Source organism: Zootermopsis nevadensis, unplaced genomic scaffold, assembly GCF_977971745.1.
Source record: "Zootermopsis nevadensis isolate Lab colony 2312 unplaced genomic scaffold, Znev_1.0 Znev_ptg000001l, whole genome shotgun sequence".
In the NCBI taxonomy this organism is placed as follows: Eukaryota; Metazoa; Arthropoda; class Insecta; order Blattodea; family Termopsidae; genus Zootermopsis; species Zootermopsis nevadensis.
The window spans coordinates 10,566,176-10,593,010 of NW_028259133.1; the positions used below are offsets into that span (position 1 = coordinate 10,566,176).

At 34.8% G+C, this 26,835-nt stretch overlaps 1 protein-coding gene across 3 annotated transcripts in view; it reads right to left on the bottom strand.

Annotated features, from left to right (window-relative positions):
- Nucleotides 1-26,835, bottom strand: part of LOC110829914 (uncharacterized) — a 540,512-nt gene that overhangs the window by 7,179 nt on the left and 506,498 nt on the right. Inside the window, exons 8-9 of one of the 3 annotated variants that reach the window (XR_015533588.1) lie at nt 6,472-6,607; nt 1,954-4,237 (exon numbers count right to left, since the gene is read on the bottom strand). The exons of the other annotated variants lie outside the window; for them this stretch is intronic. The gene's annotated coding sequence lies outside the window, so the exon portion shown is untranslated. Of the gene's footprint in view, nt 1-1,953; nt 4,238-6,471; nt 6,608-26,835 lie in introns of those variants that run through there. 3 annotated transcript variants of the gene reach the window in all.

Below are 26,835 nucleotides of genomic sequence, written 5' to 3' on the forward strand. Positions count from 1 at the left end.
GTGGGCCAAAATAAAATTCTTGGCAGAGAAGGAGAAAGAGAGAGACAGGAACAAGGACGTCTGTGTGAACGGAGGAAAACAGCAAACAAGTCCCTTGTTACTGAGAAGCTGGAAACCTGACCTGTGTTCTGCGTGACAGACAGACTGACACAGGGAAGACGTTCTCACATCATTAATCTCAACGCACATGACGCTTAGCTCGTAGGCACCGTGAAACTTCAGAACACCGAAAGTCCCACTACTGTGATACAGACAAGCCATAAATTTACTGCAACTGTGTGTAACTTTGTCTTAAGGTTCGTCTGATGATCTCTGACTTTTATAAAACATGTCTTTTATATATGAATTCGTGCTTTGAATTTGTTTAACATATGTTTATTTATTTATACTCACACATAACAACAGCCCCTGTTGTCTGAAAACGCATTACGACCTTATTTCTGTGGAACTTACACGTACAATTTTGCAGTCTTATTAGCACAAATTCGTCTACACAAATCGTACCATGAAGTTTGAGAGGACAATTGTGGCAAAATTATTCTGCATGACAATGTTCTAACTCCTTAATTTCCTAATCGTGAGTTCTGAGGGCTCGTTTATTTTGCTGTCTTTGTCTCAGAACCGCCTTGAAATATTGATATCCTGCATTTTATCGCACATTGAATTTGCCATCTTCAGGGCAATATATATCTGTAGAATCTCCCGTTTATAAATATATCAGTGGTATCAAGATGCAGAAGATGTGGATAAATTATCTGGTGACATATACATATCTGTAATTAGTCTTCTGTGTAAAATACTTTGCCGTGTCATCCAGTTTGAATCAAAACGCACATCTTATACAATATTTAATAAAAAAATTTAATATAAAATGGTATAAAAACATATTTATTCGATGCAGAGTTATTAAAATTTGCAATGCTTGTTGAAAAACTGATCAGAAATAACATTTACAGTACAATGTCTAAGCGGACCCACATTAAACAAAAGCTTGTCGTAATAGCAAATTTGATTAGGCGCCTTAAATATAGGATTAAAGCAATGTTATTTGTGTCTAACGCATGGAACATACATGTATTAAATGAAAATATGGAAAGGAAAACCAAGAATACGTGTAAAACTAATGTTCTGAAATACTTTTTGTTTTCAGTTCAAACTGCCTTCTTCTGTGCTACACCCAGCAGTATTTATCACGAGTCCGACCGCTTCCGCGTCATTTTAGTTGGCGTCTTTATGCCAAGTTAGTGATTTTGGCTCTACTCGTTACGGCTTGGTTTATGCAACGGGACGGCCAAGCAGGTACATCGATCAAATAAAATTCTAGACGGTTATGTAAGCTGTACTGTAACAAGTGCAATCTTCGCCTTTGAAAAGAGTCCTCTGTGCCGCTGTATTTGAGGCTGAATGAGTCGGAGAGCCTCTCTGAACGTGGCGTGGTGGCCTTGACGAAAACTGTGTTTCTGTAGGGAATCGATCCCCTGTGTGTCACCTAGTAGTCAATGACTTTCATGACTGAACTATCCCAGTTCATTTAATTCTTGCGTTTAAGGACTAAGTCTTTCGCTGTTCTAAGATAGAAATATTTGTTCTCAATAAAAATAGCTTCATGTTGACGAACTAATTTTGTGACAATACAGCGAAATGAGAACTGTAAACGGAAATTCTATTGAAATAATTTGTAAATTTTTATACGAATCTTTTTACATGATAAAAAAGGATAGTTTCATGGTACCATAAAGTCCGTGTGTCTTCATTAATGACTTTTCAACCAATTAACAAATATTCAGGGAACTTGTAAATATTTTGCCATTAGAGGCCACAATGACCATATTTTTTCTATCCTACATCTATAATGCCATTATGGTTGTCTTGTGATCTTCAGATGTGGAAGTCACAGTAACGCTATCTAATGTATTGTCCTGATATTCTGTATGATAACAGGTTTATTTTTTTAAAAATATATCTTCTTTGTAGAATGTAAAATAACATGATGAGCCCAAAAGTATGTATCCTGCTTAGGATTCGGTTTTGAGAAGATAAGTGAATGACTGGAGATAAAACTGTAAAATTTTGTAGGGGTTAGATAATAGAAGTCACAGGATAGGAATTTAGATGTAACGGAAATCTTCCAAGTAGTTCTCGAATTACACATGATATACGGGCCAAAATGAGGCAGATTTAACAATTTTTAATTATATTTAAATTAAATAAATCAGAAACGTTTTTAAATAAAATTGATATTCGTGTGAGCTTGTGGAAAATAGAGAAACAAAAGAAAATCTTAAGATTACGTTTGGAGTTTAAAAAGTAGCCGGTTCAACACTAAGAAATGTAGTGGCAGAGACAAACTTTGAGTTTCTTACAACAATTTTTACGTAGTCACATTACGTACTTTTAGAAATTACCGACAAATATTAATAAATATATTGTATCAATAAAAAGTCTATAATATATAATTATAATTGATATAATATCTATTAATTTTTAGTTATTGCTGGCCTCGTCACTTTGACTAAACATTTTAAGAAAAATAAGTTTCGTAAATTTTTCCAGACCTCCTTATTACAAAGCAGTGGTTTCTTATTTAAACAAACTTTACATAAATATGTAGATTCACATTTGATATTTAATCTTTGCGTGTGTGCAGAGTGTACATATGAAGCAACTGGATACAGAAATATGTTCTGAGCATGCGTCGAGGGGACAAATGGAGAACAGTATCGAAACAAAAACTTGAAATCATAAAACACTACATACCTATATTTGATGTTATTATATGTCAAAACCGCAAACATATTTATATGAATTTATTTCTCACTACATCCAACATACCTACAAATATAATATAATTTTCTCACAAAGCCCATTGCAAAACCATTCACATACCAATGAAATAGCAGCAAATTCATATAGAGTTTTTATAATCACCTGGAATTGATAAATATTTTTAGCTCCGATATTTTTTTACAAGATCTAAGCTTCGCAACAAAATACTTTACCGAATGCTTTGAAAATCTGTGCATTTTACTCGTTTAGTTTGTGCCTCAATATAAAAATTTCGTAATGAAGACCTCAAAACGTATAATTTATATCCGAATTTACCGAAAAGACAAAGGCCTAACAGTGAAAACGTCAAAACATTTGTAGCGTGTTTCACGATGTAATTATGAGGAATATTTCTCACACAAAATATAAATAACGACTTAATAATGGACGCGTAGAAACAGTCTGTAAAGTAAAGTGTATCAGGAAGAAGTGTGCTACATATATAAAATACACTAAATTCGGATCAAAAATTGATAAACTGAAAAACTAAAATCGATAAATATGCCTCTATATATCACTAATTACCACAATTTAATAGCGGTGGATTCAGAGCAAACTGAAGGGCGTGGCCAGCATGCACAAAACACCCGTGAATCGATAACTGAGCCAAGCAACTGCAAAGCAGATAAATAAAAAGTAATAACTACAGATCAACTATCAAGAAGAAAACATGCCAAACTTACAAGTTATAAAATAGTTATGGCAGTAATACTAAATAAATAAACAATAATTATAAAGCAGCTTATAAAATATTAAGTATTGTACAACATTATTTAGGATCTATTGTTCGAAATTATAATTAATATATAAGCATAAACAAATTTATTGAATATTTTATTCATTTTGGCCTGCATAAGAGAATCCAGCGCTGGTGTATAAACGACTTCCAAGATGGCTGCTTCCGTCAGATGAGAGTGTCATCAATACGCTGTTAATATGCAATATACCTACTTGCTAAAAAAAATGGATATACCCATAAAATTAAGCTCTGATATCTACAAAACTGTCATACTTTCATTGTTAACAACACATCACTAAGCACACACGTTGTAACCAAAGAAACCACGATCATATGGTTTTGACCAGCCTACCAATCATACAAAACAAAAAAGTAACTGTATTTGTAACACCCTGCAGGATATTTGTTCTTCGCTATTATTGACAGACTTGTCCAACAGTGGGTCTAAATATAAGCAGAAAGCTTGCTGTCGAAAGATAAGCGTCACATCGGCTGCGACGTCAGATAGAAGCACAGCAGTTTGAGACGTCGTCCGTCGACACCCCTCCTCGTTGTCGTCTTTCGAGGAGAAGAGGGGTGGGTTGACGCCCGGCGTCTTTTGCAGCTGGGATGCTGTATGGATCCAACACAGTCCGGCGGTGATTGGACGCGCGCTCTCTTCGAGAGAGAGAGCTGGAGAGACGGGAAGAAGAGAGAGAGACAATAGTACAACAGACTACAGGGCTGCAGCTGGGGTAGAGGAGAGGGGAGATGGTGAATTTGGTACGCACACGTACAATACAAAATTGGTAGCTTATTAATCTCGTCCAATTTTCTATTCATTGACTATTTAAAAGATAAGGGGTGTTTTCGAATGCAGAAACTATGCATTATTGAAATATTATATTAGAAACTGGATTATTTCTATTAATTTATCAATAACAATACGAAATAATACAGTGAATTCAAGAGAGAAATTCGTACAAAATTTTAATCAGGAAATATGAAGGGACGAGTACATGGAATATTTATGCATAAATAGGATTATATTAAAACGGATCTTAAAAACTAGAATGTCGATTTGTAGACTTGATTCATAAGACTCAGGACAGACAGTATACGTTGAAGCCACCAGAAAGAATTATGGTATAGGAATATCTAAGAGTAAGTGAAATTACGAACTGATTATCTGAATTTAAGTGCGAAATTCAAAGAAATATTTTATAGGATTTTTTCGTAACAATTTCTTGAGGTATAACACGAACGTCTTCTGGAAGAACTGAGAAGCGCACGGCCAAGTTAGCACTTTAGTATTCGAGATACGATAAACAGACTCCCGTTTAAGAACACATATTAAATTTAAAATTTATAACATCTACATTATTCACACTTTCCTGTATTTTTTTACGTGCATTACATGAACAGTGAGAATGTAGAATTAATTAGAAGACAGTGAGGCTTGATGTGCACTTAACAAAAATTTCTCTTTTCAAAAACGCAGGCCTACTTGAAAATACTTGGCTGATATCAACGAAAAACTACGAATTATATACTTTTAAGAATAACTCGAATATTGCAAATTTAGAATAAATAAGAAAGCCACAATCAGGACTTACAAAATTCATAATTAGAATCTTCATCCACATGTTAAAAGGAAAAGTAAATATTTTCGATAGTAAATAAAATATATGAATGAAATAATGCTATTCTTAAGCACAGAATCTAAGCTACACTTACGTATTGATGGTACTTACTTATTTTTTTATATTAATTGCAAATTAAGGAAACAGACTAATAATTTCTGTAACAAATTTATAAATAAACAAGTGTGGAGAGAATAATTCAATGTCCTCATACTTTAACAGGATCTTAACAACGACTATGATATAAAATATTTCAGGGCATTATTTCCTTATTAAAAATGGGACCAGTAAACATGATCCATCCTGAGAAAGAAATTTGCACGATGGTGAGAGTCAGTGTTGAATTCTACGTAAATTAACGAAACATAAACATGTTTTGTTTAGAATATTAATATATTTAATTATATATTTATTTATTAATTAAAAATGCCTGACTTGAGAATAAAGTTTAGTTCTATCACTTTTCTGCGACAAAATTTAAAACGAAATTAAATTTACTGACAACTCGATTTAATACGTAATAAGTTGATCTCTATCTTAATGTTGTTTATGAAAATTAATCGTAAAATGTTAGATTGACCCCATCTAATATTGTTATGAAATTAAATCGCTGTAACGAGTTCGCTGATAGTTGCTTCAGGTGCTCAAGAAATTACCCACATTTTATGGAAAACGCCACTGCATCGTACCCTGAACTAGTTGAACGGACTTCACACGTTCATACGTTTTTAATTTAATAACCACTTTAATAACAAGGCTAGCATCCCACCTAAGTCAACAATAATTACATTGGCGAATATGTAGCATGCATGGCGGATATGACAAATGCTTACATCTTGGTCGGGAAACCTGAAAGAACATTGACCATTCCCAAACCCTAGGCGTAGATTGGAGGATAATATTCACACGGTTCTTGAGAAAAATAGAATGTGTAAATGTGGACTGGATTCAACTGGATTAGGACACGGTCTATTGGCAAGGTCTTCTGAGCACGGTGACCAATAATCGATTTTCATAAAAAGCTGGTACATTATTGACGATTCTTTATATTTTCTTTTCAAGAGAAACTGTGCTCCGTGGAATTAATTTTTTAAAATATTGTGTGGCAGTAAATACAAGAGAACGCACGTAAACAAGAGATTAACATTTCGTGAACGTGCAGGTCCTATTATCGAAAACCACTTCAAAACAGTTATTCCGAAATTCCCGTTATTTCGATAATAAGTTTCAGCAGATGCGTCGAATATCAGGCTTAGTGGTGAAGAGTTCAGGAGTTTGTTTTACCTGAGGATAACTTCCCCGACGAATTTCAACCGGCCTCTTGCTGTTGTCGTCGTAGAGCATTACGTCACTCAACTTGTCAGAACTGCTGGTAGTTAAGATGTACTTTCTGGCCCGTATGAAAGTAGACACTTCAGAACTGAAATAATATTTACAGTCTCCAAAGATTTATATGATGGGCAAAGGCTGCTTGCAAATGATCAGACAAGGCTTCTTTAATAAAAATGAGATAAAGAAGAATATTTGTAAAAGGAGAGTAAAAGTAAAGCTGTCCCACTATATACACCATGTACGCGCTTGGGGGGAGTGGAGGTATAGCTCCTACTCATTCTTGACCTCGGCACTAGATGGGGGTGAGTGGTCAGCATCACGCCCCGGCCGGCTTTACCCCCGGTACCCATTGTAGAGGAGACTGGGTGGGTCCCAGAGCCGGTCTGGACGCAGAGGCTAGAGGAAAAATCCTCCGCCCCCGTCGGGGATCGAACCCCGGTCGTCCAGTCCGTAGCCAGTCACTATACCGACTGAGTTACGCCGGCTTGAAGAGTATTTCTATATTTCTAAATTTCTTTCCTGTAAAACTCAACATTTCCTCAATTGAAAGACTTTTTAATTAATAATGACCTGAGTGGAATATAAATAAGAAAGAATACACATAAACATTTCTTTTATTTAATATTTTATATTTTGTCTACTGTAAAATATATTCCCCTTTTCGTTCTTGCTTTCTTTTTATTGACATCTGGCATCTGTCTAAGTCCAATTTTCTCCTATGTCACTCTGCTTCTGTCCTTTTTCCGTGTCTTCCACTTCCTGTCATTTTGCTGTCTCCTACTTGACCTCTAAATTTCTTTGTGGTCTTGTCCTTGTATTTTCACCGTTTTATCTTGTTTCAAGAGTCTGACAGTTCGACTTGCTGAGGCTGGAAACCTCAGTAACACAACAAGATGCACTTTTAAATCCAGATTAAATTTAAAAATCTTTATTCTTTATCCTACAATTAATTTTTATTACCGAGATTCACCATATAGACGAGACTGCTGATCATTGAATATTTGCTTAATAAAACATACCACAACAATAAACTTTATTTACTGTCTATATTTATTCCCATTTTATAATTACGATACGAAATATAATTATACACCATCACTTGAGGTTGAGAACAACTTCCAAAGACGAATTGCAATACATTCTAAACATGACGAAGGTGATATTTTTTGTTTTCAACAAATCTCAATTTTCTACAAACAAACAGGAATGAATGTCACAATGAAGTAAAGTAATCGGTATCTTTTCGGTACCTAGTTCAATTCTTGATTGACTTCTGTATGGTATCATGTAATGCATGTGTTTATCGAAAGCACACACACATGTAATATAATTAATGTTGTTCTTACACCATAAAAAAATAAGCATCTTTTTACAGAAAAATGGCTAATAGCAATGAGAAGATATTATTACCAGCTTTATTGATTTATGTATACTGCATTATATTTTAATGAACAATTATTTTTATCTAAAGGTTTTCCTTTAATTTTTGAACTTTCTGGTATAATAATATCGAATATATAAGATGTATTATTGCAGAACACTAAGCAAGTAAAGAAAATGTACGTCTGATTTACAAAGGCAATTTCATTAGGAAACAATATTCAGAAAGAAAGAAATTTGTAGTTTTGGTACAAGGAAATAAAGACATATTACGACTGGAATAAATAAAATTTAGCACAGATAATCAAACATAACTTCGTACGAATTGTGAGTATAACTGAAGACAATGTTCTATGTTCTAAACTATACCTTAAAAAAAGAATTATTATAAGCTTTTCAATATATACAGTAAAACTCAGAAATTATGACGGTGTTTTGATTATTATAATATTAATGATATCAATAATTCTATTCGGTTTATTTATTCAAGTGTCTGATAACGGGCAAAGAAGGCCAATTGCAGCCAGGCACTAAAATGAAAGTAAAAGAATCCACAAACAGAATCTACAAATAACGTAAATATCAATAAATAACATTAAAAAGATAGAACGAAGCACGACATAAATTTAGAATAATAAAACCTACGGAATATGGACAAGCAGAAGATAAAAGGAAGTTTAATTATAAATACTTACATAAATTGTCCGTAAGTAAAATATGTTTTTGTTAAAAAGTTTAATGTCCTTGCAAGCAACAAACACAGTAAATGTAGAGTAGTATCTAATTATCCTAGAAGACATATTTATGCTGAAAAAATATAGAATAAAATGAATTTTCTTTAAATAAATAAATAAGGTACAGGACAACCAGATAACTGCTGCTTGGAGTAAAGTGTTCGGGAATTAAGTGTAACTAAAACTCGTCCATGAAACGCCCACAAAATATCTGCTGTAACATTAGGCAACAAATTTTATTTAAACTCTTTCAAGTTAGGACAATTCCGTCGTTGTACTGTATTATTGTTGTTATTGTTATTGCTGCTGGTACTGGTTCTGTTGTTGTTGTCGTTAATATTATTATTATTATTATTATCCGAAATCGCTGTAGAATAGTTTAATATCCTACTTCATATTAGGTAGTGCCTGGGTTGAAATCAGGGTCAGGAGACCGGCAATTTGGACTGATATTTTTATGATTTTTCTCAGTCCCTCAAGGCATGTGTATGAACAGCACTTTCATTCATTTTTCACAAATAATTATACCATCTGACTTTACGTAGTGTGAGCTGTTGACAGCGTAATTAAATCGACAAGAAGGCTGTTACTTAATAACAGCAACTCTTTGGATGTGAGCCGATATTTTTAGCCATTCTATGCTGCAGATAGCTTCAGTCATGCTGCCCTGAAATCGATTTTGACCATCAAAATCACACCGGGGAAAACAATTCTTGTACATCTTCCCTATTCCTCGAGGAACATCGTCTCGTCGATTCCCCAGCGTGCTTTTGTTGGGAATCTCACCACGCTCACTCTGCTCTCTCTCTCTCTCATTCTCTTCATCTCTCGCTGTAAAGGAAAGTTTTTTTTTCACCCGGACGTCGGTCTGGCGTCTCGGCGCGCTGCGATGCGCCCTCGCCCGTTCCGTTCCGAGTATTGATCAAGCTGAAGTACTCGATGGACGGGTCCACAAGAGGCCTTCGGGATGCGTTTAATAATAGTCTTAAATAGAAATAACCACTGACAGACGCTGCTGCAGAATTCAGAGGTCTCATACTATAATCTTAGTAGTCACACAGAAAGATTTGGAAAACTGTGTTTTAAATACCATACCGAATATTCTGAACTGATAACTTAGCAATTTTAAGCCCAATTCTAACTACTTTGTCCTACGTGCTTCAACAACCACAAATCTTTATTTTTTTATTTGTCTTTCTCAATTTACGCAACTATTATTTCCTCAAACAGCATCAACGACTTTATCTTTGTAATGGAAACGAGTCGTGTTTTGTATGCGGTACGGACTGCATTCTTAAATATTATTTAGAGAAACCTCGGTTTCAAAAAGCTTTGATATTTATGCAGAGTTTCATGAGGACCTGCTTTTTATGTTTCGCCTTCTAACCTAAACGTTTTTTCACTTTTATCTAAATTTATAATGAAATCCCATCTGCAACACTTTTGAAATTAATATGTGCACGAATCTAATATGGCGGTTATGCGAACTAGCGCAGCGCTTTCTTAATATTATTCTGAACTGATTTGGTATTGTAGAAAAAGTAGCAGGAACACCAGATCAGTCAAAATTATAACCAATCATTAGAATACGGGACTACAGCCAACTCCCGAAACGTCACACAGACTGCATTAAACATCGGCATACACTAGATTATATCAGTCTTAATACTTTTGTACTAAATCAGTCACTGAAACAAATCCTTAGAGAATCTATATACGTTTGTTGGTAGATTACAGAAATGCATAACTTGAGTTTATTTCTACTGAAAACAGATGGCAGCATCTATACAGACATTTTTCTGCCACAGTCATCCCGTCCTTTGACGTGATGTAGTCTTTAGTCTGTAGTCTGTACGCCTACAGATAACACAGGTTTTCGAGAAACCACAGACTATTTTACTTTCTAATTTTCTTTCTGAAATAACGTCAAGGTCACTGGCGGACTTACTGAACACCAAAAAATACACCAAAGCTTCTAATCTTTATACACCCGACTGTGGATTTACTTTTGTAATATGATTACTTATGTAACTTACTAAATAATTTAATGCAGCAGAGTCCTTTTAAGAAACTGATAGTCACTTAGCTAGTTATAAATTCCCATTTTTTATGAAAGTCGAAGGCTTATTACCGTGTTTACAAAAGCCAGCCAACCGGCCCCTTTCCAGAACCAACTGAATGAAGTCCACCCTTCACATCCTTAATTTACATTTAACACCAAACTCCATCTAAGCCTAAATCTCCCAAGTGGTCTTTTCGTTTAGATGTATTAACTAAAATGTATGCTCTTCTCATCTCCATTATATGTGCTATAAGTACCGACAATATTATCCTTCCTAGTAACATTTACCATTCTATAAATAATATGTAGACTACGTATCTTACCAATCTCTATTGCAATGGGTACCTTTTTACACTTGGCAATGAAAATGTAAACCATAACATGAACATATAAGTTAATACCAAACTGTACAAACAAAATATTTTTGTGAATAATACTTCGGTACGAAAGGACAGTAGTAGTAGTAGCAGTAGTAGAGCTTGCAGATATAATAAAAGTGATAGAACTTGTTCGCGAGTTTGATTTTTACTTTCAAATTTATTTAAACTATAATAAATTATTTGCAAGACAAAATAATTATTTCGGTTTTCGCAATACGTATTGAAACTGTGGACTATATCTTCATGAAAATGGAGGTCTTATGGGTTGCTACGCTCTGATGATAGAGCCAGTAAGTACCTCTGAAATGTAAGTAAAATTCTACCAGGCTACACGATTCAGCAACTTAGAAGATGGCCAGGTTTTCACTAACCACTGTAATTGCCTCAAATTTTATTTGGATCTATACGCTTTACAATCTCTAATTTCAATATTTGGCAGTGACGTGTATCGGATGAGCTAACACAGGGCTCAAGTAGCTCATAATCTTAAATTTACTATAGGTTTATGATAAAGAACTTGAGTTAGAAAATGTTATAACGGTATTAAAATTTTAGAAAACACTTTTGAAACCAATTCGTAGGTAATACATATTTTTGTACTTAGATTTGTGACTAAAGTAAGAACATTTGAAGAATAAAGCGGACACAGTGCAAACAGAACAGTACCTTACATCAGTGATTCCTCGCATAATCCAGTAAGCCTTGACCTTCCACAGAAGAAATGTCCAGGAAACAAATGGTAAAATATCCTGTTTAAAGTTCCACAACAAGAAAACTTCAAAACGGCCAACCTGAATTTATTTTTGGTAACAATTGTTTCTAAACACTCAAAATACATTTAAATACATAAAAATTAAACAATAGTTAAGTTCTATAGAATTCAATACGAGTTTAAACATTAACAGTTCCGCCCGTAAGAGTGGCTAGTCCTACACTGAAGAAAATAACCTAACTTTTTAAGCAGTCTTCTTCAATGCTGAGCAATTCCAAGTCACCTGTCTATCTCTTCCACTAAACAAACAAAGACCAAGGCCTTCGTTAATAGCTTAAGACTCACAGCAAATGTTAATACTCCATCCTCAAACAAACAGAAAACCTTTACTTCTAGATCGGCAGCTTTTTAACTCTTAGGGCAGTTTAAGTAAATAAATCGGATCCTAAGCTGAGCAAACACACACCTTTATAAGTATAATATTTAAAGTCTCTCTAATTTCTTATGAAAGTAGTTCTCCACTAACAAACAAAAATCCACATCTTAAAAATTAAAATCAGCTGAAGGTTACGAATAAGATAATACAGTAGGGGAAAAGTATTTTTAATTGAGCCTACTGTAGGATTAGTAGCATAAACGGAAAAAGGTTTCAAGTAACACTGACGTGTGATGGATGAGGGAGGCGTCTGTTTCCAACGACGCTCTATAGTAATAAATTATTATTGAACTGACCTATATAATAACTAACATTTCACAATAATCACCAGCTTCATATCTTTAATATCAAATATCAAAATTCACAGAATGGAAGCATGGAACTGGTAGAAAAGTTTGGTCGCTTGTCAGTGGGTTGCTGTAAACTTTATTCGAGGCAAAAAAGATTAATACGTGTTAAAACAATGGAGAAAAGATAATGTAATTTCACAGTTTTTACGAGACCAATCGCAAAACTTATTTTTGCAGACATCAATGAATGGGTGACACAGTTCAGTGCAGATTATCCAACCTAAACGGAACCTAAGGACGGTCGAATAATCGAAATGACTAATGGAAAGACGTGGGTAAATATCTACCAATTTACGATATTATTAAATTACGACGAAATGCAAAACTGCAAAGAAATCTCACAAACAAAAATAGTACGCAAATTTGTAAATTAACACATATTTTCTGAAAAAAATTAGAAATTAATATTTGCTTCTAATCCTCATGCCCTTTTTTGCAGAAACGTTACGCCAGGGCCTGAACAGTCTTATGTCTGTAACAACTGAGGATATTAAATATCGAGCGTACTTTGTGTATCAAATTAAAATGAAAAATAATAAGGGAAAATTTAAAATTACGAAACAACTTATAAAATAATCAATAATTATCGTGTGATACAAACACCTTTCAGGTGAATACTAACACTTGGCAGCTCAAAGATTTTATCTATGTAGGGAAACTTTTTTTGATGAATCAGAATAAACAAACTCCCGTTTAAAAAATATTTCCCATAGAATTTCCCCCTTAGAGGCATATCAGTAACCAAGCAACGACCGAAAGCAAATTTACAGACTCCCTGACATTAAACACAACATGGACTAAAGAGAAATTTAGGATCGCAAATAACAAATTGGACAAATAATTGTGCTACTCCACACTGAACCACTTCTTTTCGATGTGTTCTCCAAATGGCCGTTGCATTAGTTACAGTTAACGAGTAGAAGTACAAATAAGAAAATTCGATTTTGAGTCCCAATGCGGATATGTGGGGTAGGTTAGGAAAAGATCCGACCCTGTGTGAGAGCCATAATGACCACTGGGAGAATTGTAAACAAGCCGTGAAAGGGGAAGAATAAGCATCCCCAACAAAAAAAGTCTCTCAGCTCAGTCGACTGCTTCACAATTCTGCAGTGTCTCGCTCTACCGCTCAGAGTCCCTTTCTGATTAATGACTCGTTGTGCTGAAAAACTGCACACTGCAGTATCAGAGGGACTGGATACCAAGAAAACTTAAAAAAAAAACTCTGACCGACTCTCAGACGTGGGTTTGCTACAGTCTAATGCGGGAGGTGTGTGTAATAATACAAAAGAAACAAAGAAACAAAGGAATAAAGAAATTAATATGGAATTAAAGAAAGATAAGGAAAACAAGGTGAAATAAGCAAGAAATGACTTTTGATATTTTTATACCAGTAATCGAGTTACGTTCGCTTGTAGGTAACGAAAAACAAGACACATGCTTCCACCCCTGTTAAATATTAGTTCAGTTCTATTGTCAAATAGACATGATAATATATAGGAAATGTTATATTTTGGAACACCTGTCCTGCAAAAGTAATTAATTTAATTTAAAATTAGTTTGTAATGAACATTATAGCGATACTAATATGCTTTTACAAATCTGCGTAAAATACTTTTAGCGTATAAAAAGGTCCAAATACCGGCTAATACTTATTATAAAATAAAATTAAGCCAAAAATATTTTTAACAATTGAAATTTGCCTCCGTAGTATACGTACCAAGAGTGGGTCCATTCTTATCTTTCTATCACTCATCGTGTAAGTATGTCTTAAAATATAAATTGATTAAATAATTAGATTTTTGTAAAGATAACATAAAAATCACACTCTCTATTTTTCTTTATGGTCTATTTAACGATGCTGTCATTAGCTCATATTATAAAGCATCGAATAATCGGACGGTTAACGAATATTAAATTTTAAAGAATATGGAAGAAAGTGGTGATGATATTAACCCATCTCTGAGGAAAACTACGAAAACCCCTGCCACCATGGCCGGCCTCCGGGCCGAGATCTGAACCTCACACTTCCCGAATTCGGACCATAATTCGTAACCACGCCTCCGAAAAACAAAACAATGTTTGTCTGAACAATGAACCATGCCCTCAATAAACTGGTATATTTTATCTGCCAAAGGTGGCGGTGTCTCATCCGCACTGGCTGAACGTCGCCTCCCAGCATTATAATTCGTATTTCTTAAATCCCGGGCCGAAATCTCGGAGTTCTGACTACTTTCGTTTTGTCCGTTCAGCGAATGAGGGGATAATAATTTAAAATAGGTCACCACTGTTCACTTATTTTAAAGTTCGGCTTAACGTATACAGTTGAAAGTGCAAGGCAAACAATCTTTCACAAGCTATCTCAAAAAATGCTTTTGTTTTAAAATGTTGATTTAAAGCTTAAACAAAACCAATCAGTTTTCTGAACATTTTCGGGACAGAAACTGAAAATCATAAAACAAGTAATTGCTATTCACATCTTCAATAACTTTTTTAAAATGTAAGTTTAATAAAACTACATCTGATAAATTTTTACCTGTAATTTAAAAGGTCACATCCATTAACCTGCTGTCTGTTCAAACCCAACGTTTAAAAGCTATATTTTTACCTTTTATTCTTTGGTTCAATTCCATTCCCTTTATATATCTTGTCATTTCTTTTTATTGCAGTCTCGTTCATTTATCCCCCAGGAAGTTAATACAAGTTTTCCATCGTCTTTCATCTTTCTATCGCAGCTCCTGCTATAAAACGTCACTTTCTATTTATGTTATCAGAATGAAGGATAAAATGTTACATACAATGACATTGAGTTTTTCACTACAATGCAATTCTGTGTAGAAACAAGGGGAAAATTCAGTTAAATAAAACATAAAAGAGGCGTAGAAATTATGACTGTTATGAAATTTACCTCCCAGTTTCCTTCACAAAAAGCTAGGATTTGTTCAGGGTCTAGTAGATAAATGTTCTTTTTTCTGAAATTTGCTATTTTCCAAAACAGCAAGAACTTTGAATCTTCTGTCTGCAAACATAAAAATAAATGAATGAGGTCACCGAACCTCGATAGATGCAGTCGTAAAATCGAGATGGTAACAAATCTTCGTACGTAAACTCAATTATCTTTCAGTTGTCGGTCAGTTTATTTATTACATATCGAGATATTTCTTCATAAACTGAGGGAGTTTGAAGAGAATATTTGGATCTAAGGCAGAAGTTCCAGGAACATGGAGAAAACTTTTTAAAATTGATTTTCATAATTTTAGGCCACCCTTCGTGTAGGTAGTGTTCAGAGGAGAACTGAGAAAAGCGTACGGAATTTGATCTAGGAAATTGGAAGGAAAGATTTACTTGGGAGACCTCGTCATACATGGGAAATGGATCTTAAAGGAATGAGTCTTGACAATATGGAATACATTCATGTGGATGCTTGTAGAGCCAGTAGCGAGGTTTGCGAACAGGATAATAAAATGTAGGATTTGAGGTTTTCACAGCGGTGAGTATGAAGAATTCCGTCTTCTGGGTTGTTGCGCTGTGTAGTCTGGCAGTATGACCTCTGAAACGTTGGTTAACATCGACCAGACTACACAGTGCAACAACCCAGAAGACAGAAATCTTCATCGCCCTGATGACGGAGGCAGTATGACCTCTGAAACGTTGGTAAACATCTACCAGACTACACAGCGCAACAACCCAGAAGACGGAAATCTTCATCGCCCTGATGACGGAGGCAGTATGACCTCTGAAACGTTGGTTAACATCGACCAGACTACACAGTGCAACAACCCAGAAGACAGAAATCTTCATCGCCCTGATGACGGAGGCAGTATGACCTCTGAAACGTTGGTAAACATCTACCAGACTACACAGCGCAACAACCCAGAAGACGGAAATCTTCATAGCATAGATAACTTAGAAAGAATCGCCCTGATGACGGAGGCAGTATGACCCCTGAAACGTTCGTAAACATCGACCAGACTACACAGTGCAACAACCCAGAAGACAGAAATCTTCATACTCATCGCCCTGATGACGGAGGCAGTATGACCTCTGAAACGTTGGTAAACATCTACCAGACTACACAGCGCAACAACCCAGAAGACGGAAATCTTCATAGCATAGATAACTTAGAAAGAATCGCCCTGATGACGGAGGCAGTATGACCCCTGAAACGTTGGTAAACATCTACCAGGCTACACAGCGCAACAACCCAGAAGACGGAATTCTTCAGGATAATAAAACTTTGGTGCCCTAAAAGACGAGAAACGCTTGTGGCTTTGAGAAACATGGTATTTATCCTCTCTCCCTTTATTCAAATGGTTTATGATTGTACGAGTATAAGCAAAGTGTTTAATACCTGCTGTAACATTTCGCATTAAGGGATCTGTCCCAGGAGGCCCAGTGTCCTTGCCACAGTTTCTTGACCTGCGACACTCTGCCTAATGACTCTCCCAGCAATGATGAATGTTTCTTGCCGGCTGTAATGACATCATTGGTGTAGGTCAGTGTGCTAACGGCTTTCCCGTGACATTAGTATACTTCGCTGCCCTCTATAACTTATGGATGACGGATACGCAAGGCTAAAGTTCACGATGAAGTAAACGGAACGTATCAACAAATTAAACTGAAACCGAAGCAAAAGATTCACCTCATTCTCCATCAAATCATTTCATAAAAAATATTTAATAACTCCTACAATTATTCTTTCATAGAAAAGAAGCGAATTGTATTATTTAATTATTCTGAAGTTCTTTACACATATGTGGATGATTCAGAGGAAAATGATTGTAGGTCATTAAACTCATCGCAAAGAAAATAAATACTTTATTAATTTATCATAATGAAATTAACATATCTCGTGCTAAAAGTTTTCATGAACAATTTTGGTTAAAAGTGTAATTGTTATTGGAACAAAGTAAATATAGTATTATAGAAAAATGTTACACTTTACAATCAGAAAGACAAAATGTCTCTGGCTTACATTCTTCGGCTTCTGAGCCGTTTACTATTGGACCAAAGAGTATAGTGAAATGGCATTGCAGATAAACGGTACGGAGTTTTTTGTCGATTGGTTACTTTAAACGTCAGTTTGTTGTTGGTCTGTTGCTTCATTAATTTTACATATTTCGATATTAAAACAAAAATTCTTATAAAAAATTAGTAACACCATATAAATGTTACATATATTGGTTAATTCAAAATGCTGTTTTAATTAAAAAGCTAACAATATTGTATGGTTTTCGTAGTTCAATAAATACAAAGCTTATATATTCTTTTGGAAAAATTTAAAAATTTGTGATAAACATATATTTATCTGCATTAACATATAATATGTGGAATCGTAAGCCCAAAAGTTGCCTACGCCTAGTGAATCACTTAGACATGAACCACGTATCTTTAAACACCAATTTTAGTCAAGAAAGTCTCATTAAAATCAAACAGAAAGCCATATCAAAGTAAGACAGACATTTCTCTGGCAGTCCAGATGTGTACTAGCTACCTGAAATGAGCATTTCATTCTCACTTTAATACCTGTAACTCAGATCACTAAACTTTATTAGTTGTGTACCTGCTTACAATTGGGTACTCCACAAACTAATTCTACTCATACCATTTAATCGCGTATAATAAAAGAAGCAAAATATGTTTCTTCAAATGCGTATTTTAGTAGTCGCGTATTTCGAGTTTAAGTGAGGATGTAAAATACATAAACAAATATCAGTTGGAGATACATTTAATATATAATTTAGGAACATAAAGTATGTAAGTTAATATGTTTAGTAACCTACTTCAAAATAGCAACGGTTATGAACAAAGTCTCTCTGGCAGAGAATATAAATATGACCGCTTTCTGGGTTATTGGACAGTGTAGTCGGGTTTACCGACGTTTCTGATGTGTTGCTGGCTTCAATAGCATCGTGATGAAACCAGACTACTCGGCGCTGTAATCCAGAAGATTGTCATCTTCAAGATAATCGTTCCTGGTCGGAAAACATAATTTATTTTACAGCATAAAAATTTAACCATAATACCTTCCAATTCGTTATACTTCGAATGCCATATAAGTTTAATTTTATCAGAAGTATGTAATGTGTGAAACAAAGACAAGAATGTTAAACAAGAAACAAAGGAAACTAAATACTGTAAGTTCTATCTTTTTAAAAATATTCGTGTCACAGAAACACTGATATTGATTTTTTCGTTTGTAACAAAGAAAAAAAAATTGGAATCTGTCTAAGGAAAGGGACTGAGGAAAAGGGGAGGCATCACAGAGGCTGCAAGATATTGGTTAGAGGGAGGGGAGAAAATAATGAGGGTTCTAAATACACTCCCCCTGGGAAGATGGGCGATATCTAGGGTCGCTCTTCAACACTCGCTTCCCTACATTTAGTTTTCAACTTTACCGATAGATGGAAGCACGCTTCTCTTTGTATGTACGAGCATTGAAATTTGTAAAAAAAAAGACGCCATTACTGAATACAAATAACACGATCTGCCTAGCATCTACACACTCGCAAGTCCCACGAGGAAACTTTAGTATTAAATTTGACTCATTTTTAGACAAATGCGACATATACATGGACCTATTATTTACATGGTCAAAACGAATTAAGAGGAATAAGCAAGTTCAAAGGTTAATGATGCTAAGTATTAAATGACGATGATGACTGATGGCAAGGATAATGATAATTAAATAATAATTTCAAGAATGGTAATATTTTATGGTGATAATTATAAATTAATGGTTTGATAATAAATTATTATTTTAATATTATTAGGCGCTTATTTTACTGCATTGACGATTTTAGATTAAGTTCAATAGAGCATACGGCTAATCTCTCAGGCTTTGATTTATGACTCCTAAATGAATAAAAGTATTTTACAACTACTTTTCTCATTGTCTGTAAGAAATAAAGATAGAAACAAATAATTCACAAAATTATTTATAGCTCACAGGGAATCAACCTTCACGTGTTGGTCTATAAGTTTTACTGTTCAGTTTACTTCCATTTTGTAAAGTAGGATCCAGCTGATATTTCCTCTCTTTTTGAAGTCATGTTTTATTGCACAAAAAACATGTGACGCTCAGAAATTAAGCGCAAAATTAACAGTTGCAGTTCTGATGAACTTTCGTATATGTGAATAAGAGATTATGCGTATGAGGTAGTGCGAAACCCATTAGAAAATGTACACCGGGTGAAATCTAGCGGCGATGTTCCAAAACTTAGTGGACATATGAAAATGGCGGGATAATCAAAAAGTGAAGCACATATTTGTAACAATTTATTTTAAAACAAATTTTTTTTTAATAATTAAAATTCCAACTACTTCTCTCCTTAAACTTAAGCAAATGACAGATATGTTAATATACGCGTTCTTTTTCACTTTATATTATTCTAAATTCCGCAGTTAGAGGAGGACTTTAATGTACATTTAGTTCCACGTGTAGCATCTATTGTAGGCTTATAGTTTATCGGGCGGACAGAACTGCGGTTACGGGACGTGTCGTGGGGTCTTCCCGGCGAAGTCAACATAGATTTACCGATGATTGTCGAACATAGCTTTGTTATTGCGTCTTGGTGCCTTGTTATTTATTTTATAATGTAATGTACATTTCAAATTAATGAGCATTCATATGAACAGCTTGTATGTTTACAGTTTTCAGTTTTATTATTATCTTTAAAAAACAATAGTTAAAATATCCGATGTTTTAAGGCCACGTAAAACGAAACTCGCCATTTGCACTAGCTACTTCTATACAACCACAATTTCTTTCATAATGCATAACCTAATCAGAATAAGTAGTAAGATCTGCACTAACTGCATATATTATATAATATAAGATATATAGACTTATTAATATTCGATTTCTATAATTATCATAGGGACGTTACCACGTGCCGTAATGCGTACGATAGGATGTCTGTTTCCTGCAAAAAATAGACAATTACGAATGGACAGTAAGAAAGTAACATGTTTCATGACACATATGTAGACTATAATTATAGTTCAGGCATGCCGAAGGCTTGTGTTCTTTCTTCAACTTATTTTTTAACTTATGAAAACGGAGTGGTGCCTGCCTCCCATTAAAAGCATTTTAATTCTTACTATATAACAAATGTTAAAATCCATTTAGAGTCACAAAGTGATAGCATCTTAGACTGCTTAGTAAAGCTTCTCGCACGAAAAAATTTACTTTGTTTCCTTGCCACTGTCATGTCGGATTTGTATCTGCATAAAATGTAGAAAGAGACATATTGTAAATCAACTTAAATAATGTTTTACTAATTATGAACGAAATAAAAGGATTGAATCGTGTGATAAACGTGTACCAAACATGCAATATTCTATTGACAAATGTTATTTTTGAGAAAGTCCTATGAAAAATTAGTATCAGAAAATGAATGGTTTAGCCTATTAATTTTTACTTTTTGAAACCTACAAGTCTGTTAAGGGCCCACTGCAGCTATTTCTTTCTCTATGTTTTATGTGCATCGTTTTATATGGTAAAACGCCGTATATTTCATCGATTAATAATTCTTGCACGTCAGACTTTCACTTTACAGTTCATGTAATTAATATTTCCAGGTTTCTCATATCAGAAGTCAATATAACTTACTCATATTTTTGGTGCTGAAACACAGTGGCTATACATTCTTGTAAATGAATGGATTTACATTCCTCTCTTGACGGAGCCGTGACAGCTAACGCAGAAATGTGATTGGCTGCGGGTTAGATGAGCAATATCGCGACGTCCAGAATGGCTCTGGGATCCATACAGCGCCCCGTTCAAATGTTGCAGACAATTCTTAGCCCAAGGTAAAAGGTAAACTGGCCAAAACATTACTCATAGACAAATTTCTAGTGCTGAAGTCAAGAACTCCTAGATACTTAACCCACTTCTATGGACATGTAAGATAGTACTTAGACTCAGGTGGTATTCTTGTCATAATTATTTCTATGTAATATTTTGCCTTTGTTAAATTATTTGTTACGAAACGTACAGAGTAATTTATATTTAACACTTTCAGTTATTTACGTGTTTCTGGATGCTGCAATGCATATATACAGTAATTTTAGGGTGCGTGAAATCAAATATAAACCTGATTATTAAATCTTAAACAAGAGTTAATGCCATGTATTTAGTGTTTAAATACATATTATTATACATTTCCTGTAATCCGAATAAATGCTCCTTTCGGCCTCCACAAAATGAGTTTTGCTACAGATAATATTTTATATTGCATATTTCTTTACTTATTCCCAGTGAATGTTAATATATTCGATATGTATTATCAGTGTCCCTTACAATATCCGCGCGTCTTATGTGTTTCTGCATCACACACAGTTCATTCGACATGACAGTCTATTTATAAATAAGACAAAATGTAGGACAGAGAGACCACTTGTAATAAAATTACCACATTCTTTTTGAGAGGCAAACAAGAAAGTTCGTATTCACACTGCATGCTACAGTAAGGCCTGCTTCATTGAAAATTCTGTGTTAAGCCTTAGGCGCGTTCATTTCTTATAATTAGTGTATTCTTAACCTTAGCCTGTGAATTCAAGTGACTTCTATGTGAGTTACTTAAATGCAATATCTAACCGATATTAAAAATTAAATTGGAGACACAAGCAGATAAATGATGAACTAACGTTAAGAGTTAAATTAGTATTAATTGTCATGAATTATGTGCCTAATTTTGCTGAACGCAATATAACTTTAAATTTTAGCTTAAACGGGAAATGCGTAAAATTTGTTTTTACTGAAGGATGAAGCCATGAAGATTGAGACAGTATGTTTATCCGAAACATTAATACGTACCTACACATCCATATTACGTTTCAAAATAGAAGAACAACACCAATTTTTCCACCGCTGTGATAACCTCAGATAAAAAAATTCTTTCGCGTACTAAAAGTCGTGCACATTTCAATTCGGTTCTGTACGTAACAAAGACGTCCTTATTGTGTAATACTGCAGAGTCTACAGGGAATTGGGAACCATAAATATGTATTAACTATTTAGCTTCGAATTTCTGAGCTCCGTGGTTTTAATTGTTGAGACAATATATCGATTATATCACTCAAATTTTACACAAAGTCTCAAAACATTTAGCATCACGTCGCCTTTGCTATCAAAAGAGAAAACCGTTATGAATATTAGACCTCCACCTCACGCATTCTCTTAGAAAACTTTGTTTTTATGGTGGATAAGAACGAAATACATAGTTTTATGAAAGCGTGCAGAAAAATTAAAATAACAACATTAACATATATCACGTAGGCCGAGTCTTTAAATTATAATTTAGGGTCACATAGGACACAAACAAATGTACAAACGTAAGTTTATCTTTATTAAGTTCGGTGAATTTTGCTTGTTAACATTTGTAAAAAAGGCATACATGAACTTAGCTCACATGACTAGCTAATTAACTATATGGCTCAGGAAACCCGAAGGTTCATCACCGAATTACCCAAGCCCTCCTGGGTAAGCAAAATCCAATCGCCAGCTCACATGACTACATTCCTCATTTTTTTTAATTGTTACGTTTAAGACACACACACACACACTAATTCATTGAACAATTCGGTTCCGTTGTTATAACAGCAGCGAGCAGAAACAGTTACAAGGAAGAATAAAAAGAAGCAGTTCACATATAATGGGATCACTACTTATTAAATACAACCTCAGAGCACAATCCACCTTCGTCCTATGTAGCCGACACACTACTAACTCTCTGAGTTTGGTCACTGAACCACCCCTCATGACTTTTCCCATTATCTTTTTTTTTTAATGATGACGTGAGATTTCCTAAGTTTCTTTTTTGTGTTATTAGTAATGCTTTATTGGTGAGTACTTCTGATAATTAGTACAGAAAGCATTAGTACTCTGAGGGAAGCGAAAGGACCCCAGAAGACCCCATGTTGATGCGAGGAGCAGGCTATCATTAGACAAAGTCTGTCGTGAGGGGCTCTGCAAGACTGATTGCTTTTCTTACACGAACACCGTATTATGGCTTCATAGTAACCTTGGGTACCATTAACCTACTTACGGCCGCGTTAAAACGGTATAAAATATAGGCCTGTTATTTTCTTCACCACAACTTAGACAAGGTCAAGGTTACGAGAGACATACTGTTGCTGTATTCCATTACGATTTCTTAATATTGTATACGCCAGACAAAGCCGCTCCACTAACTAGAAAGAAGAAACTTGAATTTTATGTCTCCCGTAGGATTCCAGTTACAGCAAATCTTAAGCTTGCTAAATTCTATTAATTCTGACTTTACCTTAACAGGAGAGATGTACAGGGCGCGTAGCACATATAAACTGATGCGAAGTGCGTACAAAAATGTGAACGAAGAACCTGGATGCGTAAGAACAGTTCGAAGCCGCAGACTTAGATGGAAGGATAATATTAAAATGGATTTTAATAAATAGGAAGTAAAGGTGTGGATTGGATTCATCTGATTCAGAATGGGGGATGGTGGCTCTTATGAACACGATAATGAATCTTCTGGTATCATAAAGGGCTGCAAACTCTTTGATTAGCTAAGCGACTGTTAGGTTATCAAGGACTCTGCTCTGTGGGGTTATATTTTTAAAAGGTTTTTTTAACACGAGAAGTAGGTGGGACTTTAAAAAATGTTTCTTTCTGCTAGCAAGTTTTCACAAAGGAACACTGTACTTGTATAAATAATGGCATTACCCTGACCTGGGTTTGTTCTAAGTAGTGGGATTTGGGTGCAACGAAATGCTACTGAGACACATGTTACTTATTTCTCTTTGCGATATCTTGGCGTTTACGAACTTTATTGTTGTTAGATTAAAAATGGACTGATTAGACACGGTAGCAACAATTTTCTGAGTTATTTCGATCCATAAACACGCGTCCGTAGACTTCATTTGGTACATGTCCTGAAATTCTAAACTCTGGCGAGAGATGCTGTATGGATACAGATCCAATGAGCCTACCCATGACGGAAAAGACGAAGTTTTGCCGATATACTTCCTGCGATAACAGACATTTTTCGTGAATATATCGAAATCAGAGTTAACTTTTTAACTTGTGTGAGATTTGAGGTTCTCAGAGCAGTGAAGATGTTCGATGTTAATATTATGGTTTTATGACGCCGTGTGGACTTGCAGGTACATACCAATGTTTCGGAGAAACCTACTGCGTCCATCTTCTGCCCTGAAGATGGAGTCAATGTATTCTTCCGAAATGTTGGTGTGTACCTACCCACATCGATATTTTAAAGCGTCGTTTAATTACATTACACCGACAATATATATTCTTTAATATTGAATTATGTAAAATACACTTCTTCAGCTAAATTTAAGATCTGGAAGATATTTTCTTCTGTTCGATATTAATAAATTTCACATTTTTAATATCAGTAAATGAAGAAATAAAAATTTCTATATTCTACATTTCATATCCATAATCACAGATCAGTATAGTCGGCAGCGTATAACTTCTATGCCATGCATCAAATATTCTGATTTCTGCATCGCATATTGTACAAACTTCGAGAAACTGACACTGATAAAAAAACAGACAGAATATACGAACCAGAAGGTTGATCATTTGTGCTCACAACACAGCCACAGCCATTCTCGTCACCAGCCAGGGAACACACTGAATCCTCCATAAACGCGAGGCCCAACGTGTAACAATAAAGGGGGATCATTTTGAATCCGTGTCAAGTGGACAAAATTTATTACCTCCCTCGACCACTTCCCCTCTTTCTAACCGTATACTTTACATCTACGACATTTACCCCCTTCCCTCAAAAGTGTTCCTTCTTTACAACTCTGCCATACATTCTCACTTTTCTCCAACCCCTGTACAGTGCCATAAAGGCAAAGAGGAACATTAATTCCTCATTTTCACCAAGCTTCTCTCTGTAAGGATGATTTGTCCATTAGATGCAGCGATAAGGCAGATACAGACGTTACAGAGGCAGCCCTCACGGTCTTAACGGCCACGAAAAGCAGAGAGCATTTTATGACACGCCACATACTCAGGTAAGCTCTAAATTACCTAGCTCGATTACTGATCAACTCCTACGATTCTCATACAAGATGGAATTGCTACATCACTTTGGATCAAAATGCAAATTGAAGCAATGTTCTTAGAAGAGGAGAAGAGAAGATACAACCGTTCCTGAATTCAAGATACGAGTACGAACACTTTTCGTTATTGTATTTAACCCGCCTTTTATACGCGGCCAATTAAACTTCTAAAAACTTTAAACTTGAAAGAACCTAATTTCGAAAATACGTAGAGCCAGTAATTTGAAAGTATTTGTGTATCACTTATTCTTAAAGCGCAGTATTACAAGTAGAACACTAGTAACAGTGTTTCATATGTGAGTGTGTATGGAGAGAGGTAGGCCTATATGTATATATAAACATGAAATAGATTGGTTACGATCTGTTACATGTTAATTTTGAGTGGGAGTGAGTCACATATTGTAAGACATGTTCCAAAATTTCCTGGAGATACGAAGTAAATATGACGTGTTAGATATATTAACTTGAGGCTTGAACAAAGCCTATAAAAATATTCACTGGTATTTACTGGGAGACGGACAAGTGATTTTGAAAAGAGGTATCGTCAGATTATTTCCTGTGAGAAATTCATAGCGATAAATTTTTGTACTCAAGTTCTATTTACATTTAGGACATAGGCACTTGTAGTTTTAAGCACTTATGAAAAAATAAGATCCGGTTAAACTTAATATATTCTTGCTATATTTCAGTTCAAAACCTTTCTTTCCACTCCCGTCCAAAAAAATGAAGATTAAAATACAAAAATGTCTGTAAGTTAATTTTGAATATTATTTTCTATAGACATGCGGCCCAGCTTCTCACATTTTACAGGAGATAATACATTGGATGAGTCCAGAAACAACGTATTGAGGTGATTGGAAGTAAGAGGGAGTAAGTTACAAGGGAATGCAAAAGAATTTTACAATGAGAATTACTTATTTTTTATTTTTAGCCAAGTAATATTGTAGTGATCAAATCAAGAATAATGAGCTGTGCGAAACGTGTAACAAGTAAAGGAGAGATAAAAATTCTTACACAATTTTAACCCGGAAGTATGAGTGGAATTGACCACTTGGGAAATCTATGCGTTGGTGGGAAGATAAAAGAAGAATTTTTAAGAAAATAGATTAATATGGACTGGATCTATGTGTCTTATATTTGGGGATACAAGCGGACTCTTTCCAACACAGTAATGAAATTCTGGGTTTC